Source organism: Chaetura pelagica, unplaced genomic scaffold, assembly GCF_000747805.2.
Source record: "Chaetura pelagica isolate M959 unplaced genomic scaffold, ChaPel_1.0 scaffold328, whole genome shotgun sequence".
Taxonomy (NCBI): Eukaryota; Metazoa; Chordata; class Aves; order Apodiformes; family Apodidae; genus Chaetura; species Chaetura pelagica.
Window position 1 is genome coordinate 41,743 of NW_009954216.1, and position 18,450 is coordinate 60,192.

The following is an 18,450-nucleotide window of genomic DNA, read 5'->3' on the forward strand; positions in this document are numbered from 1 at the left end:
GGGCTGCGGTGGCCCCGCTGGGCGCCCTGCCCTGCACCTGCTGCGGGCACCGCGCACCTGCCCCGCGCCTGCCGCAGGGGACGGGGCAGCTTCCAAAGCCAGGGCTGGGAAAGTTTGCTTTCTTTGCATGCAAATAAGCTTTGATTTAAACTCATTAGTGTTTCCCTTCCTGAGCTCTAGGTTGAGTTATTCTTAGATTCTTTTCTCTTGGAGGAACGATGACTTATATATCTCGTAGAGTCACTGGCATCTCCACCTCATTTTCGTCATCTAACACAACCACCTCAATGCTCAGCAGCTTTCTTTGACAGAGAACCACAAAAAGGGACCTGTCAGGGGCAGAGCCGTCTGTCTTTCCCAGCAGGGAGTCTCACAAACCTTCCCCTCGGCTTCGATCCTCCGGGTTCGAGCAGCCAGAGCCCAGCTCGGGCAGAAATGCCAGAGGGTTTGCCTGCTCCCAGCTGGGCAGGGCTGGTGTTCCTGCTCCCCCATGTCTGAGCTCAGAATAAAGTTGTCCTTGAGCCTGCCTGAGTTTGTATTATTCTTATTTTCCTAGGAGAGTATCCTTCCTCATCCTCACACCAGGATATTTCCCAGCACCACTACTGGGAATCATATATAAGAAGGACATATGAGATAACACACAAGATAAATTTTCATTATCATATAAACTTCAGGCAAAAGATGCTAACTAGTCTAGCAGGTGCAATAGTAAAGTTTTAATACAGGAATAAAGGTTAGCTGACCACTTGCTGGTATTTCCTATTTAGTTAAGAAAACAACTGCTGCATGAGGAATTAGGAATTAGCCAAGCACTTGAAAAAGCAAAGCTGTTCACTCTGGTCAGAGAAGAAGTGAAGGCATTCTATCAAATATTGAATGGCAGAGAGATTTTCTCACTGTGCCAGACTGTGTAAATGAAGGATCATTGAACAGTGACACAACATAAGTGGATAAAAAGGAATTGTTTTCACTGTGTGTAATTACTTAGTGAAATTAATGGCCATGAATGTTACTGTTTCAAAAAGTAGCTGGATTCTAAAAGCTGGTCATTGATAGGGTTAACAGAAGCATTTAGCATATAATGACACTATTTCATCTGTTTATATTTTAATAAAAAATATATGCACTTTGAGCTAGAAAATGCTACAATAGCCACGAAGCATCACACACCTATTTAATGATCATGAATGAGGATGCTTGTGTCCCAAACTGGCACCTTGCAGACACCCCTTTCCAAAGCACACAGCACCAGCTCCTTGTCAGAGAGCAAATGTGGAAGCAGTAAACTGTGGATCTGAAGGAGATAAATACCTTCCCCATGGCAAACTCATGCCCTATAACTCATCCCATTTGTCAGGTGAGGAAGGTAACAGCACAACCTGCCTGCTAATATCCTGACCTTATTGCACCGGTTTCTGGTTATAAAAAGTTCCCACTTTTTAGGAAGAGCTCAGATCCATTAAGTTTTGCCTGTCTTTGTGTTAAAACCATAGGGGACAATTTCTCTTTTTAAGGGACTCCATCCAAGCTGGGGAAGTTGAGCTGAAGGTCAAGGGTTTCCACAAGAGGTGGCCTCCAGCCCCAGGTGCCACCTTCCCACCCTCACCACCTGAGAGCTGGTTTAACTCCTGTCTGGCTTTGTCAGCTGAGGGCTTGACTGGGAACACTAATATTGCTGCACTGAAATGGCTGTAAAATCATTAAGCAGATCTTGTTTCACTTTACATAATAAAGCCATTAAAATCCTAAGGCTGCTGGAGAGTGTCAGTGAGCCTGGAGTGCCCTGATGTGACAGGGAATTCAGTGACTTCAGTGCAAAACCAAGTCTTACCACATTAAGCACCATTTTTGTCCTACCACTGACTTATTTAACAAATTAGTATATGTTCTTTTTCTAAAATTATAAAACAGCTCCTGATATTAAATTTGGTTATGCCTGTTCATTTTCTCCATCTTTTTTTTACAATAGAGAAAAAACAAGGATTTGTCATTAACATACAGAAATCATTCAAATTTCTCTTGCAATTAAACCTATTGACACATTGTCTTTTCAGCTAGGGGGACTGGAAATGTTAAGGTCTTTGGTAGTGTTTTGCTTGCTGGTTTGTTTGTGGTTTTTTTACTAGGCACAGTGAAATCTCACTGTGACTTCAGCCCACTTGCTGCTGTTTTTCCTTTTCTATTCAAAACTGCCAGGCCACGAGTTTGTGGGCCACTGGAAAGGTGACTGTGGTTCACAGAGGGAAAATAAGTGCTGAAGACCATGTACACACTCAAGGTCAAGTTTGAAATAGTAAAAATCCATCTCTATGTAGCTGTCTTAACGTTACACTAAAATCACAGCTGCTCCTTATAGTGAGAATGTTTTTCCATACCCTGGCCTGAAGTTTTTAGGGCCACCCTTGCAAGGAGCTTTGGCAGTACTTAGAGACTGGTCCAGTCCTACAACCTCAGGGTGGAGGCTGCTCCCCTCTGTCCCCATTATGTCACAGCTCATAAAATTCACTCTTTATTTACCAGGTAGATGCCACATGTCAAATCTGACCACATGAAATACATGCTTTTTATTGCTCTTCTGCAATTAGCAAGAGGAACAGTATTCCTGTAAAATCATCACAATGCCAGTGCAGCCAGCAGTACATTTATATCTGAGAGCTATGCTCACACAGGCTAAAATCTAGACATCAACCCACATTTTACTTGTCATATAATTTACTCTCACCTACTAATAGTAGTATTTTGAATAATTAGTCACAATTCAGCCTGAAGGTCTCAATTTGCATTTAACTAGCCAAGTTTTACAAGCAGCACACATTAACAGTTTTAAATGTCACAGCAAGTTTTAATCATGCAAGACTGCATAAAAATACTTTAAAATATTTCTAATTGACAATGCAATTATTTAACTTCTTGTCTAAACTTTGTTGCCATATACTTTGCCCAAGACTTTGCATTCAGACTTTCCAACATGCAAACAGTAAATCAGCAAGGCAATACACTAAAGACAACTCCTTTCACTGCTGAGCAATGTCTTATGCCAGTACTAGACCCAGTAATATGATGCAGATAATGAGGTATGAAGGGCTGAAAATGCTGTATGGAGGGTGTTGCATGTTTGGGGACAGTTTAAATGAGCACAGGTCTGGCTCTGGTTTACACAGAATCACCCACAGAATCACCAGGGTTGGAAAAGGCCTTAAAGATCCAAGTCAACCTAACACTGACAAGTCCTTAACTAAACCGTACCCCTAAGTACTATGTCTAGACAACGTTTAAATCCCTCCCAGGATGGTGACTCCATCACTGCCCTGGGCAGCCTGTTCCAATGCCTGACAACCCTTTCAGTGAAGAAATTCTTCCTAACACCCAAGCTAAACCTCCCCAAAGGTTTACAGCAGGTGCAGAGAGCACCCAAAAACTCGTGCCCACTTTTTTTGCAGGGTGCAGGCACCTGACAATTCCCACACCAGCCTTAAGGCACCAGGCTGGGTGTAACAACTTCTAAAACCTGTTTTAGCAAAATATCTTCCTCATTCTGCAGTAAGTGCCAGGCAGTGCTGCTCCCACTATTAGGGCTATTTCCAGCCCCAGTCTGCACACACACCTCCCTGCAGCTTTGCCTGCTGAAAAGCTTTTCACTGTCAGGAATTTTCTGTGCGTTTGGGTAGTCATGTGCCATCTGGATAAAACGATAAATTAGGAAGCTAGGATGTCTCCCAGGTACTCTGGTGAACCATCTCTGTGTATTTTTTAAAGATATATCCACAGGAAAGAGTAGATGCCATATGTGCCCCTCTCTCCCTGCACCCCAAAGTGGGTGTTTTGCCACCACTGGAGGGAACCAGTCCTTGAACTGAGAAGCATAATTAAGTGAAATAATCTTTCTTTACTGCATCTTTCAATTCTCCACTCTCTGCTCTGGCTTTACTCTTCCCTGGAGAGCTTCTTTTTACTGCTAACACTACTTTGTCTAGAAGGCTTCATAAATCACCTTCTGAAGAACTGCAGCATCACCTGTAGCTGTTCCCATTCATCCCCTGTGCAACAGTTCCCTGTTAGCTCTAATGCAGCCTGCACCAGCTACAGCCCAGGTACAAATCAGGAAGCAGAATTCAAATAAATAAAACAGTTCTTAATCTCATCATATGGTCTGTTTGAAAGCCAGAGTTAAAAATTAATCAGGGTTTGAATAGAAGAGAAATATCTTGTTTCTGATGTTGTCAGTCTTAAGCAATATTAAGAACATAAGAACTGCTCCAGCTGGTCAGGCTGAGGATATATTTAGCCAGCTTCTGCTCTGTGGCAGTGATGATTATGGAAGAATTTAATAACATGGCAGGTAAAGAATAATCCTTCCTCCTCTTGGAAATCATCACTAGCAAGTTTTATACATTTTCAACTGCCACAGGGAAAGCATCCAGACCATGACCCAGGAGATTTGAAGTCGATCTGTGCTGCTACCACACTTTCCTCTATTCTCTCTGCACTTAATTCTGTGTCTCTGCCTGCAGAAAGGTGATAACAACACTTCCTATATCGCACAGGTTTTTTTTCTATTTCCAAACCCTGTTCTCAGGATACAGAAGGTGCATGTGAATGGAGAGCACCTCACTCAGTTACTCTAGGGACATAGCAAGATACTGGTCTTACTACAACACAGTGTAACAATAGCAACAATGATAATCATACTTATTTAAAAAGAGAAAATAATCAGTAGGGTATTGAGAGAAACTATTTTTCTTCCCTTTTCATCACTGCTGCATTTCCTTTTCCTTGCTCCCTGCCAGCCCTGTTGAACATGAAATGGATTTTCCCACCTCAGACTCGAGCCTTTGCCAGTGGATTTTGCTGCTGTGTAATGCTCTTATTTCCAGGTGTTGGCAGGTAATGTGAGATAGAGCTGAGAGAGGGAGTGAATTCCAGACTTAAGAAATTACAAGCCTACAACACATCATATGGTTAATAAAATGGAAAAATTGAAGCACTGGTCCCATAAGTTTTCCCTTTCAGAGCACAGACACCTTCAGTTTATGAATTAGTAAGCCTTTTTCATTTCATTGTCCACGGGGAACTGCTGTTTCCTGCCCTATTCCTCTTGGTCTTCCTGTAACATTCATTTTAACCTCCTTTTCTTTCCACTGCACTTAAGTAAAATACCACTCAGGAAAATCCTGCTCCTAATTTAATCCTCATTAAAAATCAGAATTATTTTCAGCTCCCACCTTGCTCGCTTACAATATTTAAACTTTACTGTGTAGCCCCCAAGATGTGTCATGGGAGTGCAGGCAAATGCAGTGCTTGTCCTGAGCTGAGGACCCAAACCAGAGCTGCCTGTGAGACTAGGGTGTAGGTGGTAACCAGGTTGGGAACACCAGCTTGGGCTCCAAACCTGCTGTCCAAAGGGCAGACACATGCACTAGCATAGATCAGGAGCTGACCTGCTAGAAAGCAGCTCTGTGGAGAAGGAACCTTGGAGTCCTGCTGGACAAGTTATCCATGGGCAGCCCTTGTGGCCAAGAAAGCCAATGGTCTCCTGGAGTGCACTAAGAGTGTGGCCAGCAGGTCAAGGGAGGTTCTTCTCCCCCTCTACTCTGCCCTGGTGAGGCCCCACCTGGAGTGTTGTGTCCAGTGCTGGGCTCCCCAGTTATAGAAGGACAGGGATTTACTTGAGACAGTCCAAGGAAGGCTACAAGGATGATGAATGGACTGGAAAACCTGCCTGATGAGGAAAGGCTGAGAGACCTGGGGTATTCAGTCTAGGGAAGATTGGGGAGGGATCTAATTATAGTATATAAATATCTGAAGGGTGGGTGTCAAGAAGGAGGGGCCAGTCTCTTGTCAGTTGTGCCCTGTGATAGGTCAAGGGGCAATGGATGCAAACTAGAACACAAAAAGTTCCACCTCAATGTGAGGAAGAACTTCATTACTGTGAGGGTCACTGAGCCCCAGGACAGGCTGCCCAGGGAGGCTGTGGAGTCTCCTTCTCTGGAGACTTTCAAGACCCATAGGATGTGTTTCTTTGTGACCTGCCCTAGATCCTGTGGTGGTCCTGCTCTTGGCAGGGGGCTGGACTCAATGATCTCCAGAGGTGCCTTCCAGCCCCTGGGATCCTGTGGTGTCACAGTGAAGGCTTCACTGGGCATGGCAGCACTAACTGCTCCACCAAACACTTCCAGGCCTGAGCCTGGATAACTAATATCTCTAATTGTTCCAGTAGGAGGGTCTACCAATATTTTCAAACCGACTAACAGCATTTAACTCTCAGATTGAGTTTATAAGTGGTTTCCACTTAACACAGGGGATAGTTGGCTTTAATAAGCACTTATGGAAGGCTCGTGAGGCACAAACGTGTTGCTCAGGCTGGGATGAAATGGCACTCCTAGGAATACTTGCAACAATGAGTGGTTTGGCTAATGATGGGAAACACACACTTGTGAATTCTTTATTTACACAGCTCTCTGATTTATGTTGCTCTTTGTTTCTGCAGTGGGGTAAAAGACTTATTCCAAAACAGGCAAACTCTGTGGGGAAGGTCCATTAAACCTTGCCTTTTTTGGTCCATTATTGAAGAGCATTTTTGTCTTGGAGTATTTTAGATACAAGCCACACCCGCAGCCCTTTGCTTAAGCAAATGAGGCTTAATCTCTCTGTTCCGATGGCATTTGTGCTGGGCTTCTAAGGCAGGGAAACAGTTTAACATGTTCTGCCTGTCTACTCAGCCCTCACCTCCCTTCTCGACACTTGTTTCTTATCTCTGACAATTAGTTGTTTTTCAAATCACCTTGTTTGGTTTATTATCAGGCAAGGAAGACAGCTTTGCACTCCCAGCACCACCTGCAATCTTGCTTTCTGCCTCTCTAGTGCAACATATTTTATTAACCCTGTGGTTGGGCAGATCTTGTGTGTTCAGAAATTTCTGCTTTAAGACTTTTTAGTGTAAAGGCAGGGAATTTTTTTTATTTTTTGTTCCTTTTCTAGGGTGGCATCAGGGCCAGCAGTGATAGCCCAGGCAAGCATCATTTGTATATGATTTGTTTACATATGGCCTATAAAATTGATTAATCTTTTGAGGATCCTTCAGAATTAAAGATTACATAGATAGAAAACATTTTATGTCTCTGTTATTCAATATTTCCACAGATAACTGAGATTATATAAGAAAAAGCCATCTAAAAACAGGAATAAAAAATACAACATTTGTATTAAGTTCTCAGTAACAGTTTTGTTAAGAAGTCCTTTTCCTTCTTCATTTTGATTACAATTTTCCTCTGCCTTTCATACCTGCTTTTCACAATGAATTCTGGGTCTTGCCCCACCTGCACAAGCTCTGCTGTAACCAGGTGCCTTTGGGATCTGCAGTGTTTTATTTTTAAAGGAGTTATGTGCAAATGATCTTGACACGTTTGGATTCAAAAGCACCCTTGAAAGGAAAAACCACATCACACAATCTACATCTATCCCATCAGTTATAATTGCTCTGATTGTCTGAGTTGGCCTGGTAGAAAAGAAATAACTTGATTCATTAATAACTTCAGCAGAATGTGATGTTCAGCACCCCAGGTACCTCCTGGACTCTGCATGAGACAAATCTGTTAAGCTTTCAGGACTCTGTGGGTTCATCCTTCCCCAGACAGGCTGCAGCTCTACACACAGTCAAGGTTTAAGCTTTTTTTTTTGCTCTGTTTAGGTTAAAAGGTTTTATTTCTGAAGCAGCCATTATCTTGAGAGAATAGATTGGTCTTTAAGACCTTGCTCATTAACACCTGCCTATTAAAGTGTACATTATACAGCAGACATTAATGCAGAGACACCTCAGAGCTCCCTCTGAATATTTGCTCTTTCTTTAAGAAGGCTTTTTTTTGCTGAATTATAAGTGTTGCTAACAGTTTGATGCTTTGAACCCCACACTGCTGGTTCCTATCATAAATGCAGCCCTGGAAGACTCCCCTGAAGAATAACTTCACTCCTTAACACTTGAAAAGACCAAGATGAGCTCAACATTGTGCCATGGTAATGATACGTGACTTTTTAGATTTATTGCTTTAAATACATATATTTATTAACATTATTTACAACTGCCAAACTTTATGGTCCTGATTCTGATTACTTATCATTTGGCAAAGCTTTCCTAAAGGAGATGTGAAGATTCACCTAAGACACATGAATTTAACCCACCACAGACACCAGTGGAGCAAACCCTACACTTGCTTCAACTTTTTCAGCTTCACAGATTTCAGCCCCATTGACTTTAAAGTATTACAGTTCCATTTTATTAGTTCAGAGCCCACAATTACTTTCTTTTTGCTTTTATGTAAGAGTTACATGGCAGTGAGTGGGTAGTTGTGGGGTTTTTTGTGGGATTTTTTTGCCTGATGCCATTTGAGAGAGATGAAATATCACAAGGCTGGAAGACATAAAGAAGTGTTTTGGGGGCAGCAACTGCAAAACAGAGGTTTCTTTTGAGGAAGAAGAAAGTTCAGAGAAGAGGATGGAGCAGGGAGGCAGCAGCTGGTGGGAGAGGACACAAGTCCCAGCAGCCTGATGGCCCCAGTGCTGGCAGGGGGAGCTCCTGGGGACCTCTGCCTTCACATGGAGACAAGCTCCCCTGAAACCAGTAGAAACCTTTCTGCTGAGTGAAACAAGGTTTGGATCAGGCCTGGAGTGCAAAGGAGAAATCCAAAGGAAAATGAGGTGTGACAACAAATTTGTTGTGCTGTCCTGTTTGGTGAGAAGAGCACAGAGATGACACCTCTGACCTTCCCTTCCATGGAGCTCTTCAGAACCCGAGTTCCTTCATTTGCACACAAGTTTCATCTTAGGGAAGCTTCTAAGACAACCACCACACAGCAAGTAGGTGCTTGCCAGAGCAGAGATGTGTCCCTCCAACATGGCTCCAAAAATGATTAACCTGATTCTCCCAAACCTTGGCAATTAATTGAAATTTGGCTATTTTCCATCACTGGAATGAAAGAAAAAAGGGAGAAGTCAACAAGGCAGAACTGGTAATAAGTAACAGATTCCCTGTGCTGGTTGCTCCAGAGTTGATAAACCTTTCTGTAGTATCCATGTGTCAAACATCCTCAGGAATATAAGTACCAAAATGGAGCTAAATTCCCAGGAATGGGAACTGCAACTGGCTGAGATCCTAAGGAACCATCCACACCAGCTGGATAAAGCTGCACATCACACCTGACACCACAGGATGAATTTCCTTATGCTGACTGATCTCTGCTAAGCAGCTGCAAAAGGTAAAGAAATGGGAAATCCAAAGGGGAGGGACGTGGTGGGAACTGCTGGAGGTGTTTTGTCATCCCAGGTTTCAAAGGCAGGAGCAGGGAGATGGATGGGGCACTGCTGAGCACTGACTGCTCCCCACAGACTCCTGACTGCACCCCTGGGGCTGCAGGAGACAGCTGAAGTTCTTGAAATGCAACAGAAGAAGAAGAAGAAGAAGAAAAAAGAGCAGCTGAGTATCTAAGAAGTTCAAGATTTTTAAAGGGCTTTTAAGACCAAAGTTTTGCTCTCAGGCCCAAAAGACCCTGCACTTGCCTTGCAGAAGGGTGGCAGAACTTTTAACCCCTGGGCAGGAAAAAGAGATTGTGGAAAAATGATCCCTCTACCCTTTAGAGAAATTGGGGCAAATTCTGAAGAATGTTGTGTGAATGCAACCAGGGAGTTTTCTAATTAGAAAACAGGGGAAGTCCAAAGCTCCAAACCAAGTCTCAACTTGGAAGGCAAGGGTGGTACCTCTCCCAACTCAGGAACAGGAGAGCAGATATTTTTGGGGTTTATCCCTCTAGTCTCAGCTCAATCCCAGTTTAAGAAATTATGTCTTACAGAGAGACCTGATCTGGAATCCTTAGGGACCATCTAATGACTGAATATCAGACTTCAAACAATCCCCTACTTGGCTCCAGGTCTCTGGGACAGAGGAGCTGGAAGAGCTCAATTCTGTTTACTCACTGGGCTCTAACAAGACAGTTGGACTTTGCAAAACACTTTATTTTTTCTTAATAATTTACACCATTAGCAGTTGAAATAAAATATAATATGCCAAAAGGGAAACATGGCTCTGAACAAAGCAAACACACCCTGATTAATTTACTTTCTTTGTAAATTGACAGCAGAGGTCAGTGAGGAAGACAACAGAAAATCATATTTTCTCAGCTTGATTTCAGATTGCTTAGGGAGGTCACCCTGAGCAACACAAAGGTAATGGCCCATCTGGGCAGTGAAACGTTACCTCAAATTACTTGCAAGTTCTGGTCACTTTTTATACAGGTTTTTCATTGTCACATCAAGGAAACCATCTGCACTTTTTCACCTTTGCAAATATTTCTCCTGAGGCACTGGATTTTATATATTTCTTTTCCCTCCGTGGCTTTTCATTCCACTCTAATTATATTCCCTCTCATAGAAATTGTCTTCTTTTAAGTGTTTTGCTTTCTTTCTCTCTTTCTTTGCAGTTATTGTTGGATAGTGGGGGAAAAAAAATAAAAGTGGAAGTGGGAAAAATGCCAGAGCTGCCATTTCTTTTAAACAGCTTCTCTAATCCATGCTTTATTTTTTTTTTCCCTTTGAATTTCTATTCAATATAATCTTGTTTAAATATTGTATCCTTTGAAGAGCTCATCCCCACAACACTCTTACAATAACAATTAATGAAGTACTAGCTGTCTCAGCATTCTTAAGTTTGCTATTCAACCTTAATCTTCCCTCCCCTTTCTTCAAATCTACCTGTTCTCCACACTCCATAAAACCTGAAGACTAGAAATAACATTAAAACCAAACATACCTTTTTCCATAAAAAAATAAATAGAAAAGTAATATAGGTATGGGATCATAGCATTGTGGTTTTAATAAAGGGAATGAATTCCACAACAAAAATTTTAAAAACAGGAGAAAAATAAAGACCACCATGAATTTTATAACACCCTTTATGTGTGCATAAAAAGGCTGGCAGAGTAGAGATGCTGCTGGTTAGATCTTCATTGTCAAACTAGGTTTTATTCAATGAAGAATTGTTTCATTTAGACACATTTAGAAAATATGCCTCTGTGATTTGGTTTGGTAACAGTCAATAAAAAAAAATAGCTGGGGAAAAAATATTTGTTTCATCAGTCTAAGCTGTGGAGTTGGTGGATTATTTTTGTCACTTGTGCAGTAGTGAGGTCTGTTTGTAAAGAACCAGAACACTTCTTTGATGTGGGTGCTTTTAAACGACTTAATTGCAAGGCAGATGGTAAGAAACAAGAAAAAAAAACCTTGATGAAACAAAACAAAAAACCCTGCATAAAGGTGGAAAATTGCTTGAGGAACATTGTGGTCTCACAGGGAGGAATCTTGCTATTTGTAGCTGGTAACTGCAGATTCCAGGGCTGTGGTTAGTCTTTAATGTAGAGGAGGTAACACGATGTAGCTGATGAAAACATGTCAACACAGCATGAGGAAAAGAACAAGAAGGCAACTTTTCCCTCAAATGCAAAGTTGTAGATCTTCAAACAAGCTCTGCCTTCAGCAGCAACAATTGGAAACAAAAAAAAACAAAAACAACAAACAACAAAACAAACCAAAACAACAAACCAAAATAAAATGCTATAGTGTTTGTACAAAGCATTTGGATTTTTTAATGGAGTTTCTTCAGGCATTATGGGCTGCACAGAATCTAGGCTTTTTGTTAGGCTCCCAGTTTTATATGCAATATGATATCTTGGGAGAGTTTGGTCAGAGGCCCAAGCACAACAAAGTTTGCTCATTTGGAAGCCACTGGTGATGCTGGTGGTGCCTCCTTCCAGGAGGAATAGGAGATAGTTGGATTCCTTATAGGGAACACTGAAATAGGTGAGAACTGGTAAAAAGGGCCTCAACTCTAGTTGTGCTTTCTACTCTAACCAGGTTGGTGATAATGATATTCTATGTGGATAGAAAGAGGGATTTTTCCAGCCAAATAATGCAGTAGAGAAGCTGCAGAGCAGTGATGCCATCACTCAGCACCCAGCTCTCGCCAAGGTGCTGAAGCTCTGGTTGGGATGACACCTCTCAATGGGCAAAATAAAGGTTTTGAGGGGAAAAAACATTAAATAATCAGATTGTGTTCCATTGCAGGCGAGACCCGCAGCCTGGAGAGCATTATCCAGAACACCCAGAATGGCTGGAATCGGGGATTCACAGACAAGGTGGGGTATTTAGCTGATGGATCAGGGTAACAGGCACCCAAGGGAAAGTGGGGTTTTCTGTAATAACTGTAAGAATGAAACAAATATAATCTGACCCAAAACTGTACATTGAAATGTAGGCTCCCAAATCCTTCTGGTGACTTCAAAGTTATCTCACCACCTCCCCTGGCTGGGGGGAAGGCAGATCCCCTCTTTCTGAGGAATCACAGTGGCAGTTTTAAGAGTTTCCCCCCCCTCAGACTCCTCAAGCACATCTGCACACATGTTCTCCATGCCAGGGTTCTAGCACCATGTGGGATGTTACTACCACCTCCCACATCCTGCCTCTCATACCTCCTGGGGCTTTGAGCTCCTGAAGGTAAGATCTGCCCTTTGCTGTGTGTGTCACACCCCGCTCGAGGTGGCCCTGCTTCATCCACTGCCTTTGGGCACTGCTGGGACCAAAGAGTGAGACAACTCTTAGCAAACTGTAAGGACTGCTGGGACATTCCCCTCAAGCAGGCAGAGCAGGACACCCTCCCTGGTGCATTCAGGCATTGGTGACTTCTGGCCTTGGCTAATTCTGGGTAAACAAAAACACAAAACAAATTCTGGGATTCAAACATCGGATTTGGGCTCTGGAATTCAGATGTTGCTGTTCAAGGAAAGGATAATGATTTTGCAGGTTTCTGGGGAGGAAGACATACATGTGCACTTTGAAGGGTAAAACCTGGACTTAGATGTGAAAGGGTTTACAGATCCCTGAGTAGATACATTCAAAGAATGATTAAGATTCTTATGTGGGAGATTAGGACCAATGGCAGCCCAGTAAGAGCTCTCTGCAAGGTTTTCCCTCTCAATTTCACCACCACCACATCCTGATCTCAGGCACGTGTTTCCATTGTTTGCTACATGGAAAACGCTGCTGGAATCCTGCCTGCATGCCCATCACCAACAGCTTTTTATTCTTCTTCTGAGATTCTCTGAGATATATTGCCCTTCTGAGATTAAAATCTACACCTGAATCTTCAAAGCAATTACGCAGACAAAAAGCAGCAATCTCCTCCTGCCATCCAGAAATCCAGGGAGTAGAAATCACCAGATCAGCAAGAGATGGGAGATTATCTACCCCCAGTAAGGCCATGATATCCTGCAGCAGGGATCAATACACCAACCAATATTCCTACCTGGAGCTTGCTCCTCTATAAAGCTGTGGGAGTTTGTTGCAGATTTTAATGGGAAGACAATTGGACAATATAGATTTCCCTCCCACCCAGGAACAGGTGCATTTAAGGAGCTAAAGCAAAACAAAGGAAGAAATGGAAATAGAAGGAAATCCTCAATTGCAGCCTGGTTTTCTTTTCTTCCCCTGTCTGAAATAAAAATTAGTGATTTTTAGGTCTCTCTGAATGTTTTTTATTATTATTTAGAATGTTTATTGAAGAGAAATGAGTAATTAAAAAGAAAGGAGATGCTTTTGAGGTCCCCAACAATTAGATTTTTGGAATGCATTGTACCTGTTTAGATTCTAATCACTAGGAATGATATAAAAATTCGTCCAACATTTTGACAAAGAAAATATTAGAATGACTCAGTCCCAAGTCACATTATTCTGGCTTTGTTCCCACATGTGCTTAAACTAGTAATGGCAGCTGTGATCACTGCCCTGGGATTTATTACTTATTTTAAAAAGCAAGATTTCTGAAGACGATTGGTGTCACTGGGATTTCACAACCAGCAATAAGTGAGGAAGGATTTTTTGCCACCACAAAGAGACAATTTCAACCTAAATATCCACAGGGAGAAACTTTGCCTACAGTGTCAACAGGGCTGGGATTTCACTGAAAGGAGTCAAGGAACAACTCATTTTCCAAGGTGGGCATTCAATTATGACAGCAGAAATCAGCATATTCTCATGCATAATTAATGCAGAAACTGTTTGATGAATCCAGATCTTTTAAAAATATAATTGCACATAGTAAGTGATGGATAAACTCTGGTCTGTAATCTAACACAAACCAGGTTCAAACATTTAAATATTTCTTGTTACTACTGACATGAATGGCAATTAGAAAGATTTACCTGGGAGGATATGGGTCAAAACCACCATAATCTGGGCAGAAAGGATTTTGTACTATATTACAGAAGAAAAAACCTGAGGAAGGTGGGGATTTTTGACAGTTTGCCAAAGATTACACAAGACAAGCAGGTCAGAAAAGGATTAAAATAGAAAAATTTTAGTCTGATCATGAGCCACAGTTCTTTTATCTTATTAGAAGGAAATCCACTGAGGTTAACAAAAAATGTTGCCTATGAAATTTGCTTGATTTGAAGCAGAAATAATTAAATACTGCTGTAGTTGTCTCAAGAAACAAATGCTTCTGAAGATCAAAAATCTCCTTTAAGATACAGAGGAGATGAAATGTTATTGCAAAAAAAAAAAAAAAATCAGTAACTGTGTTTGAAGCCATGAATTATATATGTAGAAAAAGTCCTGCAGAAGAGTTAAAAAAAAATCCACCCAATTATAGGTGGCACAGAGAAGAAAGCACCTCCTGTTGTGTGCCACAGCACTCAGTTGTAAGTGACAAAGTTAGATGATACTACAACAATAAAAAGGGACATTTAGACCTGTAGTAAAAGAATTGAAATGGATTTTTGCCTACCAGGGTCCTCAAAAATCAGCACCGTGCACCTTTTACACTAACAAGATGGTTATTTCCCCACTGGAACAGACATTTTGATGTGCAGATGCATCACTTAACATGATTGGGAGGGAAGAGATGTTTAGCTAGAGTAAAAACAAGGTTGTACCTAAATCAACTCTTGAACTCTATAGGAGTTTGGTTATTGGTACCTCTTAGAACTTTCACTCTGTGTTTCATTTGATGTTCATCAATTATTTTAAGCAGCTCCAAGTCTTTATGTAGGAGGAAATAATCACTGGCCTCACAGCAGACATAGGAACTGCAAAATTTCAACTGCAGCTCTCCCAAACCACGATGGGAGAACATTCCATGTGGGTTGAATGTTGGTGGCTCATTGCTTGGTTGTACTTTTTGCAACAAGCCTCCTAAAGACCTGGACCCAAGGTCCTTCCCCAGGCATCAGGGCCCCTGATGTGGCAAGTGGTCTTCTCCAGGGCAGTGGTTCTACCTAGGCATGCTAGGGTCAGGTTGGGCTCTGAGCAACCTGATCTGCTTGCAGATGTCCCTGCTCACTGCAGGGGGCTTTGACTAGATGGTCTGTAAAGGCTCCTTCCAACCTCAACCACCCTGTGAGTCTGTCACACAGAATCACAGAACCTTAGGGGTTGGAAGGGACCTTGAAAGATCATGTAGTGCAACCCCCTGCCAGAGCAGGGAACCCCATCCTCCTGACACCTGCCCTTTACATATTTATAAATATCAATGAGGTCACCCCTCAGTCTCCTCCAAGCTGCAGAGACCCAGCTCCCTCAGCCTTTCCTCATCAGGGAGATGTTCCACTCCTTTCATCATCTCTGTGGCTCTGTGCTAGACTCTTTCAAGCAGTTCCCTGTCCTTCTGGAACTGAGAGGCCCAGATGTGGCCTCACCAGGGCAGAGTAGAGTTATATAGAGCAATAGAGAAACTGTTCTTGAGTTTAAAGAGCAACTCAGGATTGATTGGAAAGGAAGGTCAACTCAAGGACTAAAGAACAAGCCATTTTGGAGAACATTCAAATTTATGGTTTCATTCTCCCACTGGTATTTTCTACAAGCCTGGATGATGTTAAGGTACAGCTATTGAGTGTCCAGCTGTCAGAAAACACCAGAACTGGAAGTATTCTACTTCTGCCCAGGATTCCCAGATGCTCACCTGGGGCTGTGGGGCACTGGCTTCAGGTCTAAGCAGACCTGTAGGCATTGGAGAATTGTAACACTGAACTCTGAGCTACCCACAGAGTTTATTTAGGGAATTTCAGGATCTGGTGGCAGTGAGAATTGTTATAGCTCTGGGCAGAGAAAAAGCATGTCAGTTCTGGGAAAACAGCCCCTGGCTACTCCTACCAGGTGTTTGAGATGCTCCTGCATGAAGCCTGTGAAATGCTCTCAGTAATTTCATTGGAACTGAAAGTAGAGCTTAATTTCCATTCCCAGGATTTATATTTCTTGCAGTTCTTTTTAAAGTTTCCAGAGGGAAAAAGAGTTGAAGATTGTAAACTAAAAAGAAAGAGTCTTTAATCCTTTGATTAAACTTTTGTTATAATGGTGAGGACTATCACCTGAAAGGAAGGTTTTATTACTGAAATATCATTAGATACAATGACTGAGATACTTAGTGTGTGCTATAAATTTCTCTTAACTGCTGATACTCAGATATAATCCACACCTAAACCTCACATCTCATCAGCCAACTAATCAACTTATTAATCAACATCTCACAAGTAGTTTTGACCTCTCCAAGACCACAGCACGACCAGTGATGCCAACAGGCACCACTCTGAGGTTTGAAAAACCAAGGCAGGATCTGAGAGTTATACAGTTAGGATATTTATTCAGTATTTTGACCTTGAAACCTCTTGATTCATCAGACTTGTCAGTGACATAAGTAAGGTCAAGTCCTGGGCAACTGAGGACCCTGAGACTCTGGCAGTCTTGTTTTATTTTCACCAGAGGTCAGAGGCATGGAATGACCCAGCTGGCAGCTCTCCAGCCACAGGTTGGTCCTCATGGCCAGACCCAGGTGCCCAAGGGATTTCCATCCCAACTGACAACCCTCCTAGCTCACCCAGCATCCCTCTGGTGCTCAAAGCAGAAGAGTGGCCCCCTTGATTCTAGGGACTAGGCCAGCTCCTGCCACCTGAGGTGTGGAGCTCATGGAAGGGGAAGAGCACTCCCTGTCAAGCTCTGTAGCAGACACAACTCAGCTGTTTGGAACTCAAGCCAGATAAATCTGGTTCCTGACAACATGCTTTTCACACAGTGGAGGGCTTTTTTTTGTTTGTTTGTTTCCCCTGTAGGACTGAGAATGATGAAATCTATTCATGACAAGCACTAGAGGAACAATGTGACTCCAATGTAAACCTCCTCTTTGTTTAGCTGCAGCTGCAGGTTGGTCCCAGGCTGTTCTCACAAAAGCCTCCTTGGCTCCTCCTCCTGGGGTGCTTGAGTCTTTTGGTGCTAATTGCTGCCCCAGACACAGGTCTGGGGTTCAGGCAGACTTCTTCCTCAGAAACCAGTAGAAGGTAATGAATCTAATTCCAGGAACACAGCAAGAATACAGACAGACCTTTCCTCCCTCTTCTGGGAATTCATATTCCAGGCTTCAGTGAGCAGCCTAACATCTTCCACACCAGCATCACCAGTTCTCCCAAGCAGCCAATTGCTCTCCAGCCCATCATTACTGTCAAAGTGGGGTTTGAACTTTGGCTTCTCTCTCCCCAGCACAAAACAGCAGCAATGCCATTTCTGTCCTCAGCAATGTTGAGAATAATGGATTTAATTCCACTTCCAGCTATTTGGTTCGAACTTTCTACTCATGTCAGAGCAGCCCAGAAACAAACTGCTGCCAGGGAAGGAAAGGGCATGTAGCCTTGGTGCAAATCCGTGGCAATTCCCTTGTACTCATCAAGGCAGCTGAGGACACACACATCAATATTAGCTAAAGACTGCCCACCAGGACTCCCTGTGTTGTGACAGGAATGACCTCCAGAGTACTGACCTTTCCCAGAACCAAGTTTCAACCATGGATCCAAATTATAGACATTTATTATTAGAGAGAAAGGAGTAAATCCCTTACTGGTGGTAATAACAGATAGTTTATCTTTTATGCACACGAGTGCCTGTGAGGGGATCTGGCAGGTCCTGCCCCAGGGCCTCCCAGACCATCCCTGAGCACCAGGTGCTGCTGGTGGGACCACACGGGTTCCCTGCTGCAGCCAGGGCAGCCTTGGAGCTGTGACCTTCAAGGGCTTTTCTTATCTGCATCCTGTGGAAATCTTTGTTTCTCCTCCTGTGCTGCTCCTGATGACATTTCTTTGCCCTTCCCAGACCATGCCCAACACCACAGCACCAGGCTCTCTGCTTAAACACCAATTTGCTAGAGAAAGGTCCCCAGGACCTCATCTCTTTCCTGAGATCATTTTACTCTTAGACTTCTTAATTTCATTCATCACAAGACATCAGAAGATGCAAATAAAGATCAAGAGTTTGATTAAGAAAATCTACCTGACAGCCTGAGTGATCATTTTCCCCCGAGTTCAATTACAGGAGCCTGATGTGCTCTTAATGGAGGAACTTGGTACAGGGGCTGTACCCTCTCTGGTTCTA